Here is a 12749-nt window from a genome sequence, read left to right on the forward strand (position 1 = left end):
GTTTCAGCCAATGGCCAGGAAAAACATAGCTAGGCGGAATCCCAAACAAAGATGCTGAGAGAAGAAAGGCAGAGTCAGAGAGATGCCATGTAGCCACCAGGAGAGCAAGATGTGAGGTAAGAAGCCACAAGCCTCATGGTAAAATATAGAATGTTAGATATGGGTTACTCTATAGATACTGCTATCCAGTAAGAAGCCTAAGCCATTGGCCAAATAATTATAAAATTTTAATATTAGCCTCTGAATAATTATTTCATAAGTGTCAGTGGGCACCTGGTGGGCAGGAGAGAAACTGGTCCAGTGGAACTGAGCGAGACAGAGAAAACATCCAAAATACACAAAAGAGTAAGAAGTTTTCAAAGTTCCTTATGGTATAGGTGGGTAGCACAAAAACAAACAGTAAGAGCATGAAAAAACACTCAGCTTTCCTACTTACTAGGTGCAAATAAAGATAATAACAGAGTTTAGTCTGGTGATGCAGGACTGTTATTGAAGAAAATCAGGAAGCTGAGGCAGAAGCACCATTAGCTAAGGCCTGCCTGGGCTGTACAGTCAGTTCTAGGGCAGCCTGGGTGACTTAGTGAGATGCTGCCTAACAACCAAAAGCAAAGCTGGACTTCAGCTGTGGCTCAGTGGTGGATAGCTTTCCCAGCATGAGCGAGGTCCCAGGGTCAGCCCTAGGATCTCAAAGGAAAACAGCAAAGTCTGGGATTCCATTGTTGTCCTGTTTCAGAGTTGCAAACCTTTTGTATGACTGATCAAAGTGCAATTGCTCTGTGTGGTGAGGGAACTGAGAAATTTTCAGATTTCTGAAGGGAAATTGGACAAAATCTGTCAAATAAAATGCAGAATATATTATTGTTATCATCATCATCCTCCTCATCATCATCCTCATCCTCATCTAGCAGTTCTACCATTTAATTGGCTTCAGTTTCTCTTTGACTGCAGTGGTAAAATACTCTGATGAAAGCATAGGACAAGGGGTTTACTTTGGCTTCTGGCTCCAGATAGAGCCCATCCTGGTGGAAAAGAATGGCAATAGGATCATGAGGCTCACTCATCACATTGTATTAGAAGTTGGACAGCAGAGAGAGAACAGCCAGCCAGGTCAAGCTGGCTCACCTCCAGAGACTCACTTTCTCCAGCAAGGATCTAGCTTCTAAAAAGGTTTTACCACCTTCCCCAATAGTGCCACCAGCTGGCGACCAAGTGCTCAAGCAGGAGCCTATGGGGAACATTTCTCATTCAAACCAGCAGCTCCAATTAACAAGCTTCTCAGAGACAGGGCCTTGGAGGGGCAACAATAATGTGTGTGTGCCCAGAAGCTTAGGGAAACTTCTCTACCAGCTGAGCTGTGAGATAATCAACCAGTTATGCTGCTTATTGCTGTACCTTTATCTGATTGTTGTGCTGGGTGATCTTGATATTTAATTAGAGTAATACATGGAGAATTAAGGTTTTTTTTTAATACTATGGATACTATCTTAAATGTATTTTCGTAAAGAACAAAACAAATGCTTGATGGTCAATGATAAAGTGATTTTTTTAAGAATACTGATTCATCCATAAGCCTAAGTAATACATTGTTAGTGGAACTATGTTGCCAAATAAAACTTACCAAATAAAAGCAATAAAGACACATAGTGATATTGCAGTTAATCCTAATGTAAATATACACACTGGTCAGCAATGCCTCTGGATGTTACCAAAATGGATAATTTTGCTCTTAATATTTATTCTTCAAATTCTCTGAAGTAAGTGCATTACTTGAATCACCACAAAAAACTCATTTTCTAAAGACACAGAGAAAACAATAAGTGGCAACTACACAGAAAATAAAGTAGTAAGCAGACACAGGTACAATGAAAAACTTCCTGGGACTCAGCCCAACCCTGGCTGTGGGGGTTTGAATATAATTGACCCCCATATAATAATCTCATAGGGAGTAACACTGTTAGGAGGTATGGCTTTGTTAGAGGAAGTGTGTCACTGTGGGGGGGTGGGCTTTGAGGTTCCTATGCTCAGGAAACCACCTAGTGTCTCAGTCGACTTCCTGTTGCCTACAAGACTTAGGACTCTCATCTACTCCTCTAGTGCCATGTCTGCCTGCACACCGCCAGGCTCTCTGTCATTATGACAATGGACTGAACCTCTGAAACTCTAATGAGCTCCCTTAATTAAATGTTTTCCTTATGAGAGTTGCTGTGGTCATGGTGTCTCTTTACAGCAATAAAAACAAAGCTAAGGCACTGGTCTACTCCTTAATCCGTCCTCGGAGGACTGTGTGATGCAATCATAGGGGATGGGAACCCTTGTACCTGGGTAGGGCCAGTGAAGTTGGCATTTTCTTTGAGCTGCCTATCAGCTCCCAAATAAAGACATGGAGACTTATTATTAATTATGAATGCTTGACTTTAGCTTAGGCTTGTCCCACTAGCTTTTTAAATTTCATTTAACCTGTTTCTATTTATCTATGCTTTGCCTTGGAACTTTTCACCTTTCTCTTATTCTGTCTGTCCTACTTTTCTGCTTCCTCCATGTCTAGCTGGCTGGACCCTGGCATCTTCCTGTCATTTTCTTTTCTTTCTTCTCCGTTTTTGAGCCTAAATTCCTCCTGCTATTTACTTTCCCCTCCTGGAAGCTCCACCTATATTTCCTCCCTCGCTATTGGCCATTTAGCTTTTTAGTAGACCAGCTGGGTGCCTTAAGCAGGCAAGGTAAAACAGCAGCATATCTTTACATAGTTAAACAAATGCAACATGTTTTTGCATAGTTAAACAAATATTCAGCATTAGACCAGTGACTGAGATTGTGGGCAAAAGAACCATAGCACTATTGTGACTTTGGTGGTTTGAATGAAAATGGCCCCATATACTCATAGGGATGGCATTATTGAAGGTGTAGCCTTGTGGGAGGAAGTATCCACAGGGGGTAGACTTTGAGGTTTAAGAAGCTCAAGCCAGGCCCAGTGTCACTTTCTCTTCCTGCTGCCTGTGGATCCAGATATACAGCTCTAAGCTATCTCTCCAGCACCAAGTCTGTCTGCATGATACCTTGCTTTCTGCCAAGATGATAGTGGATTAAACCTCTGAACCTGTAAGACAACCTCAATTAAGTGTTTTCTTTTTATTAGAGTAGCCATGGTCATGATGTCTCTTCACAGCAATAGAAACCCTAACTAAGATAGTGACCTAAACATGTAAATAGAACCATTTTTTTTAAACCTTGAAACATTGCAGCTGGGTGGTCAGTGGTGGTGCACACCTTTAATCCTAGTACTCAAGAGGCAGAAACAGGCAGATTTCTGTAAGTTCGAGGCCAACCTGGTCTACAGAGTAAGTTCCAGGACAGCCAAGGCTACACATAGAAATGCTACCTCTAAAAACAAATTAAAAATTACATTTACTAATGTGCATGTGTGTGTATGTGTGTGAAGGTGGTACCCGTGTGTCCTGGTGTGAATGTGGTGGTCAGAGGACAACTTTCAGGAGTTGGTTCTTTCCTTCCACCAAATGGGTCCCAAGGATTGAACTTAGATTGTCTTTACCTATTAGGCTGTCTCTCCAGCTAGAAGATAGAGGAAGTATTTTGTTTTGGGAGCCTTGTTTTTGTTTTGAGTCAGGTCTCACTATGCAGCCCTGGCTGGCCTGAAGCTTAAGTTGACCAGGTTGGCATCAAACTCAGAAAGATCTGCCTGCCTCTCCTTCCTGACTACTGTGATTAAAGGCATGTGCAAACGGCTTACATGGAATGTGTTATGTTCTATGCTGTTTGTATAACTATTTTTATTTTAAATTATTGAATATTTTAGAGATGAATAAAACATCAAATAATTATTTAATGAACACCACGTAGCTAAGAAACAAAATACTGTAGATGTAGTAAAAAACCATTCTAGTTACCTGATTCCAATATTCTGATTTGGTGTTTTCATTTTTGTGCATGTCCTTATGCCTCAAATATCCACACAGGTATTTCTTTGCATGTTTCTGGCTTCCTGTCAGGGTCTCAGAATGCAGATATCTTGTTTCCCCCACCTCCATGGTCCATGACAACACATGAAATTCATTTTTCTTGCTGTGTACTGTCCCTTTGCAAGGATGAGTCAGTTTTTGTGTATTTCTCTGCTGATGGACATGGATGTTGTTTCCAGTCTCTTTCCTAGTGAAAACAAAGCAACAATATACATTTTTTGATCATTCTGGAGCTTGGCTGCTAGAATAGATCTTTGGGTGCTCTTTTAACACACCTGCCCAGTAAATGAATGTTTGGGGGTGGACCTGTTAATTTTCTTGACTACAGGAACTGATAACATGCATATGTAACAAACTATCATGTTGTATGCCCTAAATAAGTTACAACAAAATTTTAAGAAAACAGCAAAAGGTGTATAGGTGTGTGTCAGGAGGCTGTGCCTGTGTGTAGTGATCAGATAAAGAATACCGTATTTAACCATAAAAATGAAAGACTTAAATGTGAAAAAGATTTAGAGATTAAAAAGCAAACATAATATCAAATTCAGCTTTATAGCCAATAAAAAGATATGTTAAAATTTTTAAACTTTTTATGTTTAAAGTGTATACGTTTGTCTGGGTGTGGGTTTGTACAGGGGAGTGCCGTTCCTGTGGCGGCCAGAAGGGAGTGTCAGATTCTCCAGAGCTGTAGTTGGGTCCCTTGGCTATAAACTGCCAGAAGTGCATGCTGGGAACTGAATTCAGCTCCTCTGCAAGAGTAGGCAGTGCTCCTAATTGTTGAAACATTGCTCCAGTTTCTAACAGAAGACAATACCTTCATGCCTCTCAAAATCAAGCATATTTGGAAGTGGTAACTTAACATTCTAAGTAATTTTGCCGATGACATCAGGGCTGGGCGTCTGGCCTGATGGAAATCTGTGAGATGAAGCAATGATTCCCATTAAACTTGAATCCTAAAATTTTCCAGCGTCACCCAGGTCAGGATGGAAGGGAGGTGGGTGTGGCCACGCTCTGCCGAGGTGAAAGGGTGCCCACTGGATACTGTTCTAAGAGGAGACTGTTATGTAGAAGGAGGGGAGCAGCATGCTTCACACTGGCTTATATCAACAGTATGTGATTATTATGGTCTAGTGCCTGGGGCTTGTATATATTTTCGTTAAGGTGAAATTTTCTTTGTAATGGAATTGCTTAGCACAGGCTTTGATCTCTATTCATCTCACTCATTCCCCCTCTGGCAATGCTGATAGCCCTTGCTACCTTTGCAGCAGTCAGTCCAGCCATGTCCAAGGACCCGAACGTGCCTCTAATTGACCACAATCTCCCCAACAGGAATGTCCTCATGAGCCCCATATGGTTGGCTTACCATCCTCCCATCCGTCATGGATGGCCTTACCCAAACTGCATTTCCCAAGGTTTATTGTATTGCTTCTATTATCTCCTTGGAACTTTCCAGGCCTGCTGAGACACAAAAACTTGGTTTTGATACACATTATAGATGATGAACAGTTATGTTCTGGAAGGTTCTGAGTATTTTAATCTGGCTGACATGAGTACTGTGTCTGGCTGAGCCAGGTAGTAGTCAATCAAGGGAGGATGGAAAGCTTACAGTATTTGAATGGGAACAGCTGCCAGACACCTCGCCACAGTGTTTAGTGTTTAAGAAGTTTAGTCGAAAAGGATTGCAGGCATGATGCAAATCACCACTGTAGCCTATACAATGGAGTTTCCCAGACAGAGTATCTATGAATGGATGCTTTCTTTTCCTGGGCGCTTTAAGCATAATAAACACTGGCTGTATTTGTCTAATTGTTTTCTTCCCTTTCTTGTTCTATACATAGGCTGATTCTGCAAGGAGACAACCACAGGCTCTTGCTTATAATGTTTCACAAAACAGTATTAAAAGCTGTCTTTATTAGACTATTGTGCCTGCCTCAGTGTCTGGGATCCTTCATAGCCTCTAAGAGAATGTGACTGTAACTGTCGGGAATATAAATTATTATCATTAATTAGCTTAGCTGGAGCTCCAAGCTCATAGAAGGTACAACACAATGTCTATTCATTCAAACAAAATATAATAATTAATGATTTTAGCTCTAATGAAGTTTGGCCTAAAGTTGCCTTGTTTGGCCTAAACCTTTCTCTGTCCATGGTAGACTATCCCCTAACATGGTGTAGAGATCCACTTTTATGACAGGCCACTCAGTCTCAGCCAGTCAACTGTGTGCAGCCAACTATTCAAACTGGTTCAAACAAGGTGAAGCCAAACCCTTAGTCTGCAGAACTTTCTAAATCTCGAGTCCACCTTTTGTAGGTCAATACCCTCCCTCTGGCCATTGATACAAACTGCCCGTGTGTCCGAGTGGAGCATGTGGAACTGTTTTGGTCCATATCACTCCCTGCTTCCAGACTTACAGGTCACAAGCAAAGCAGGTTAACTGGGCTAGAGAGATGGCTCAGTAGCTAAAAAGCACCTGTTGCTCTTGCAGAGGACTGAGTTCAGTTCCTAGCACCCAGGTTGGGTGGCCCACATCCCCCTGTAACTCCAGTTCCAGGGTATCTGACACCCTCTTCTGGTCTTGGCACGCATCTACCAACACACATTCAAATAAATAAAAGCAAATCTTAAGAAGAGAATGTGCAATAGTAGCTTTGTAGCGATTTTCTCTTTTAGCAAAGGAGCTCCATGTGCCTCTTAGCCACTGCTGGCTCAAAGCTATTGTTGGAACCCTGCCTTTAGAGAGGGGCATATTCGGATGGGACCCCCACAAAAGCACTGATCTGGGGACCAAGGGCCTTGAGGTCTGACAGTCATTCTGTCCTAGTTGTGAGGCGGGTGGCCAGGGCACTCTCTGCGCCATTTCCATGCCTTCAACTTTTGTGTGAGAAGAGAGGTCTTCCTGTGTGATGGCTGAGAGAAAGCAATATTTCATTTCTCTTGAAAAGTACAGTAGTGATGTGCTGGGCAAGGTGGTACCTGGAGGGTACAGAGTCCTTGTCCTTGCCACTGCCCTGTTTCCCTCACCTTCCCATTGCACAGTTCCTGAGTTATGTCCTCAATAAGGAACACACAGAGTTCTGGGTGTCTTTCTAGTGAGGAATCTTTCAGCTGGAGACTGGGAGCTTGTTATAAATAACAAGACACTCCAATTAGGAAATACAAAGAATTTTAGGAGCTCAGCCAGGGATTGAGAACAAAGATATGTGTGTATGTGTGTGTTTCCTGTATTCCAGAAAGGTACAGTGCAAATATCTTTGAGACAAGGCTTCTCTGTGTAGCCCTGGCTATTCTAGGACTCTCTCTGTAGATGAGGCTGGCCTTGAACTCAGAGATCTGCCTGCCTCTGCCTCCTGAGCGCTGGGATTAAAGGTGTGAATCACCATGCCTACTGCAGTGCAAAGATCTTAGTCACTCTTTTCATATGCTAATCACTCACAGTACTGTAACCTTGGGTTTTTCAGACTCTTGTTTTTCTAACTTGATGGTGATAAGCAGATTCGCAGAGAAGTCCTGAGTTGTGTTTCTGTTTCTGAGTAAGCCTGGGTGTCTTTCTTATGCACAGAGAGCTGTCTATAGTTTGAAGAGGTAGGTTTTGAAGAGAGGAGCATGGAAAGGTATAAACCTTGGACTCCTTGGGGAAGGTTGGCAGATGAGGGTGGTGATCCCAGTCTCAGGGTGAAATTTTCTATCACCCGCTGCCAGCATGGGGCCTCTTGAGCAGGATGGTGCTGCCCATAGATTTCAGGAGTAGCATGGTGGCCACAGACAGCTTGTTTCTTTCTGGCAGAGTATAACAAGCGGTTCTGGCAGGTCTAGGGGTTGAATTGTGCCTATGGGGAGCCTCTCCTTCTTACCCACAGAAGGTGCCACATCAGCTTCCAGAGAACAAGGATTTGGCCTCGTGGGAGCATGGAGCAGGCTCGGTGGAGCAAGACGCTGCCAGAGGAATGACTCATGTATTTTTACCAGTATTGGAGTGTAGCCACCACCCCACCATGAACAGTCAGGACTAGACATATGCTGGTATCCCGTCACCGGTTCCTGCTGTGTGCAGAGGCTTCTGCTTATCCCAGGCCTCAGTGGTACAGGTGTTGCTGATGTTAAAGAAACAGGGGAGGGGTTGCCTGTTCTTAGTGAGGTGACAGCAGTGTACTTTCTAAAGCAGTTGGGAATTTGAGACTTCTAGAATAACAGGTGTCAGACCTGGAAGGGGCGTGGCTTTGTTCATACAGAGAAACCGGTGCAGAGAGGTATAGAACAGTCTGAGTTTCCCCCACCCACACCACTGTATCTGCATTTGAACCAGAAGTCAGGTGGATGCCTTTGCCATCATACTGCATCAAGAACCTGTTGGATCCTGCTTAGTTGCCATGTGACATAAAGTTGAAGGGTTCGAAACTCCAAGGGGCTACGTCTGCCCCTCAGAACATGAGGAATCTAAATTTGTCATGGGCAGTCTGTCTGGTGCATGTGGCAGAGGGACAATGGCGTCCTGCAGAATGATCTGTCTCTGGTTTCCCAGGGCAGCCTGTCCTGGACTTCTCTTTCTCCTCCATAGTCAGGATAAGATTCTGCAGAAGCCCCTCCTCTTAGATACAGAGGGTACCTTAGAGACGGCGAGATGGGCAAGACATTTGGATTTGAAAGAGCTGTAATCATCAATATATTGTCCTCCTTCCTTCCTTCCTTCCTTCCTTCCTTCCTTCCTTCCTTCCTTCCTTCCTTCCTTCCTCCCTTTCTTCCCTCCTTCCCCCTCCCTCTTTCCCTCCCTCCCTTTTCCTTTCTTTCTGATTTGAGTTTGACTCTGCAGTGAAGGTTCTAGCTGCTAATACCCCCTCCTAAAGTACTAGCCCGGGAGATCTCCCAGTTGGCTGTATCAAGAAAGATCCCTTATTAGAAATGTCTGTTTGGTGTGTCTCAGGGTAGGGTGATTTCCCTCAGCTCTGCATGATTTTTTGAACTGTATTCCTCAGCCTTGGCCAGTGCTGGGGAGGCTGAGGAAATGTGTGTTGCTGCACTGAGGCGGCTTCCCATGCCTCAGTTAGTGCTCTGTATTAGAAGAGACATCCAGGGAACATCAGGCAGCCCAGGGTCTAGCCTCACCTCCCGCTTCTTTTATGATCTGGCTATCTCACTTAGCTTTTCTGATCCTTGGCTCCCTCAGCTGGGAGGAGGGAAGGCTGACTGGGGTCATGGCAGCTGTCCTATGGGTCACATCATCCTCCTGTCCCTGATACAGAGGTGCTGCTGGGATGCAGCTGTGCAGCCAGAGGTGTGTGCCCCCCTGCGTGCATCTACAGGAGAGAACAAAGTGTGCACAGCACACATGAATGGGCTATGGGCGGGACAGCAATACATTTTGCACATGGCAGTAAAGAGGAAGGAGAGGGTAGAGGTCCTTTCTGTATCCCCACTTTCTCCTTTTGATTGTTGGCATTGGGGGACTGAAGTTCTGGGATGACCATGGCTGGTAGCACTTTCTGTGTTGCTAAAACAGCTATATCTGCACTGTCCAAGATGGCAGCCACTAGCTACTGTGTCTATTGGGCACTCAAAATCAGCGGTGCAAATAACTGCATAATGAGAACTGGTTTTATGATCTATTCATATCCATCAATTAATATGCAAATTTAAAAAACCCCATGGAACTATTGCTTGTCATATTGGACTGTGCATCACTAAGGAATAACAATCACAGGTCAGAAGGGGCTGCATTGCATTGAGGAATACCATCCATTTCCCTTCCTGAGAATTTCCCAGTAAGCTTTCTATTTGTACCTCATAGCACTAGTATATGTGATTGGGCTCTTCTACAAGACGCCTGCGTCTGCATGAGTCTTCCTTCGGGAGGAAGTCATTGACTGTCCTTCAGTGTAACGCCGGACTGTTACAAGGGTGAGAGACGCATTCCTCTTGTTAGGCTGTAACAGTACAGCGTTCATTCTCATGGTACCCAGTGAGGACAAACAGAGGCAATCCGACAGCGATGGTGGGCAGGTAACCCCTGAAGTGCTGTGTCAATGTGGCAGGTGTACTGGATGGTGTTGGCTATCCCTGCTGCCCATAAGGGTGTCCAGACAATATTCCCAGGCAGAAGGAAGACTGCAGTGTTATCAGAGAGCAAGGAGGAGCACATGGGAGGCTGTGGAGAGAGGAAGAGGAAGGAGATAACGATATGATTGTATTTTAACCTCAAAAATTAAAAGAAGTCATTTAAAAAGCCAGAAAACCACTTATTTAAGCCATTCTTCTTTCTCCTGACGTATGCTCAGTTCCCCCAGCACCGCTGGAGCTGCACCAGTGACTTCTGTCACGGTGACCCTGTAGTCCTCTTGACTCATACGGGACAGTGGCCCAAACTTCCGTCATTGATTCCTCACCAGCCACTTCAATGTGGGCACAATAGGAACTTTCTGGTGTAAGTCCCAGAAAGGCCAGGGGTGGCAGGGTGATGTGGCATGGGGGTGCTTTTAGCTTTGCGGAGTGGACAAAGGGTTTGTAGAGATTTGCTATAAGTAGAGAAACCTCACTCTTTGTAACTGTGTTAGTCGCCATACCAAAATGTCAGATGCTTTGCAACTTTTAAAGAAGAGATTTATTTAGCTCACAGTTTTTGGACAGAGCCAGTTCTGACAGGAGGTCCACTGGCTTCAGCACACCCTAGCCAGTGGCACTGAGTCATGAATGTGTGTGAGAGGGAAAGATCGCGTGGCAAGACAGGAAGCCCAAGAATGTAGAGAATTCGGGCCTGTTCCTTTATAACCGCCCAGGAGAATCACGTAAATCCCTTTCAGGGCCAGCACCACCTCTGACTTTGAACCTAGTGCCACCTCTCAAAGGTTCCATCATCTCTCAGTATTGCCATACTGGGGACCAAGTTTCTGCATGTAAACCTTGAGGGTTTACATGTACCTTTCAAGCACAGCAGTGACATGGGGACTGCTGCTCTCATGGGCTCTTTGCAACATTGTTTTCTCTGTATGTGCGCCATATCCTTCCTCTAGATTTCTCCAGGAAAGACGAGGAGAAGATCAGGTGATGCGGTTGGGGAAGGGGTGGCCTGTTTGGACCACTCTCGCACTGCCCCTTGTCTCCCTCATGGCCGTACAGTCACAGTTCTGGTATAGATGTTTTAACATTTAAAGGAGAGTGTGTCTTATTCAGCACAGATGTTTCCTCCTGTCCATTTCATATCACTGTGAGGATGTAGCTGGCAGCTGGCTTTATATGTCTTTATTCTGTGGTACTTGACTCAGTTTCCACATCTCTGGATTAATTGTGTGATACCCCGCTCATCTCTGCTAATGTTACGAATCCTAAACATCAATAGTTGCAGATTTCCTGCAAGGAGCAGAATAAGTTGAACATGGCTTTCTTCCTGTGAGTTTTAGGAGACCCAAGGCAGAGCTCCCCACACTGTGACTGATTGAGGTCCCAGGCAGCAGGTCTCTTGGCAGCAGGCTGCCCTGAGTCTGATGAGCAGCTAACTCAGAATGAAGATAAAGCACCCATAAGCTTTGATGGACGATGGGCAAACCCTCTCTTGAAATTGGTCTCTCAAAACAATATACAAACTAATACACAAATCAATGCAAAGTGTTTAAACTGCCAGGAAAACTCAGCCCATCTATCACACTTAAGAGGAGCTAGAGGCCATGAGTTGGGCAATTGCTTGAGTCCCCAAGGCCCCAGGGGAGGAATACTTGGTCCCTTGGCACAGATGCCTGATTCAGCAACTTCCTCCTGATCGTGGACCCCAGTGTGATCCGAAGTGGGAAATGAGGAAGAGGACCTGTCTTCATCCATCACACTCTAGTGCTGTTTATAAAGATCTCCGTCCTCTTTGCCTTTGTGCTCCTCATTGGCCATTCAAGGGCAGGCCTAGACTTTGAGGATTTCCATGGAAACAGAGTCCTAAGGTCTAGACCTTGAATTGATGCTGCTGCAAGGTTTGGGCTTGAAATGACTAAGATCTTGGAAGCATGGGAAGCTGTGATCTGCTGATATTGCTTGATTCTCAATAAGGATTTGGAAATGCAATGAACCATAATCACCCTCTGTATTGGATTAAAGATATCCAGAGAAAAATCCAGTTGTTGTATTCTCCCTAGTCCTTCCTCCAGGAAGTCAGGAGAAGGGAGGCTACCATTTACAGACTTTTCTTCTTCTTATTGTTCCTCAAATAATAAGATACATTTTCTTCCAAGATGGGTGCCCCTCAGCCGTTCTTCTAATCCCCATTCATCCTCCTGTTTGGGAGGATTGATTTTTTTTCTCTCAATCTCAAAATAATTAGCTTGTCTGCCTTGTCTTCCTCCCCTGAAACCAGACTCTTAGTTTTATTTCAACCGTGTGTGTGTGTGTGTGTGTGTGTGTGTGTGTGTGTGTGTGTGTGTTCTAGAAAATTCTCAGGATGGCTGCTTTACCCCTTGCCCCTCTCTGCCTCCAACAGATGAGGGAGTTGACCCCCTTACAAGCTTCAACACTCAGGAAAGTGGGCCCCTACCACCCCTCATAGCTTTCAAAGCCTTTTACCTGTGTGGTTAACAGTAGTGTCTGTGTTTAAGTGGAGATGAGTCAGAGACTCAGAGGCCAAACTGCCAGAAAGGAATGCTTGGTAGCAATGTGGAATTGCACAGTTGTCCCTCAGGGGCAACAAGCCAGGGACTGTATGACTTCTCCTTACCAAAATCTGTGGTGCCCTGGTTCCTGTGTAAAATGATGAAACACTTTCACAGAACCTGTATAATCTTCTGGTGCATGCATATGTATGTATG

The sequence above is a fragment of the Cricetulus griseus genome (genome assembly GCF_003668045.3).
Source record: "Cricetulus griseus strain 17A/GY chromosome 1 unlocalized genomic scaffold, alternate assembly CriGri-PICRH-1.0 chr1_0, whole genome shotgun sequence".
NCBI classification, from domain to species: Eukaryota; Metazoa; Chordata; class Mammalia; order Rodentia; family Cricetidae; genus Cricetulus; species Cricetulus griseus.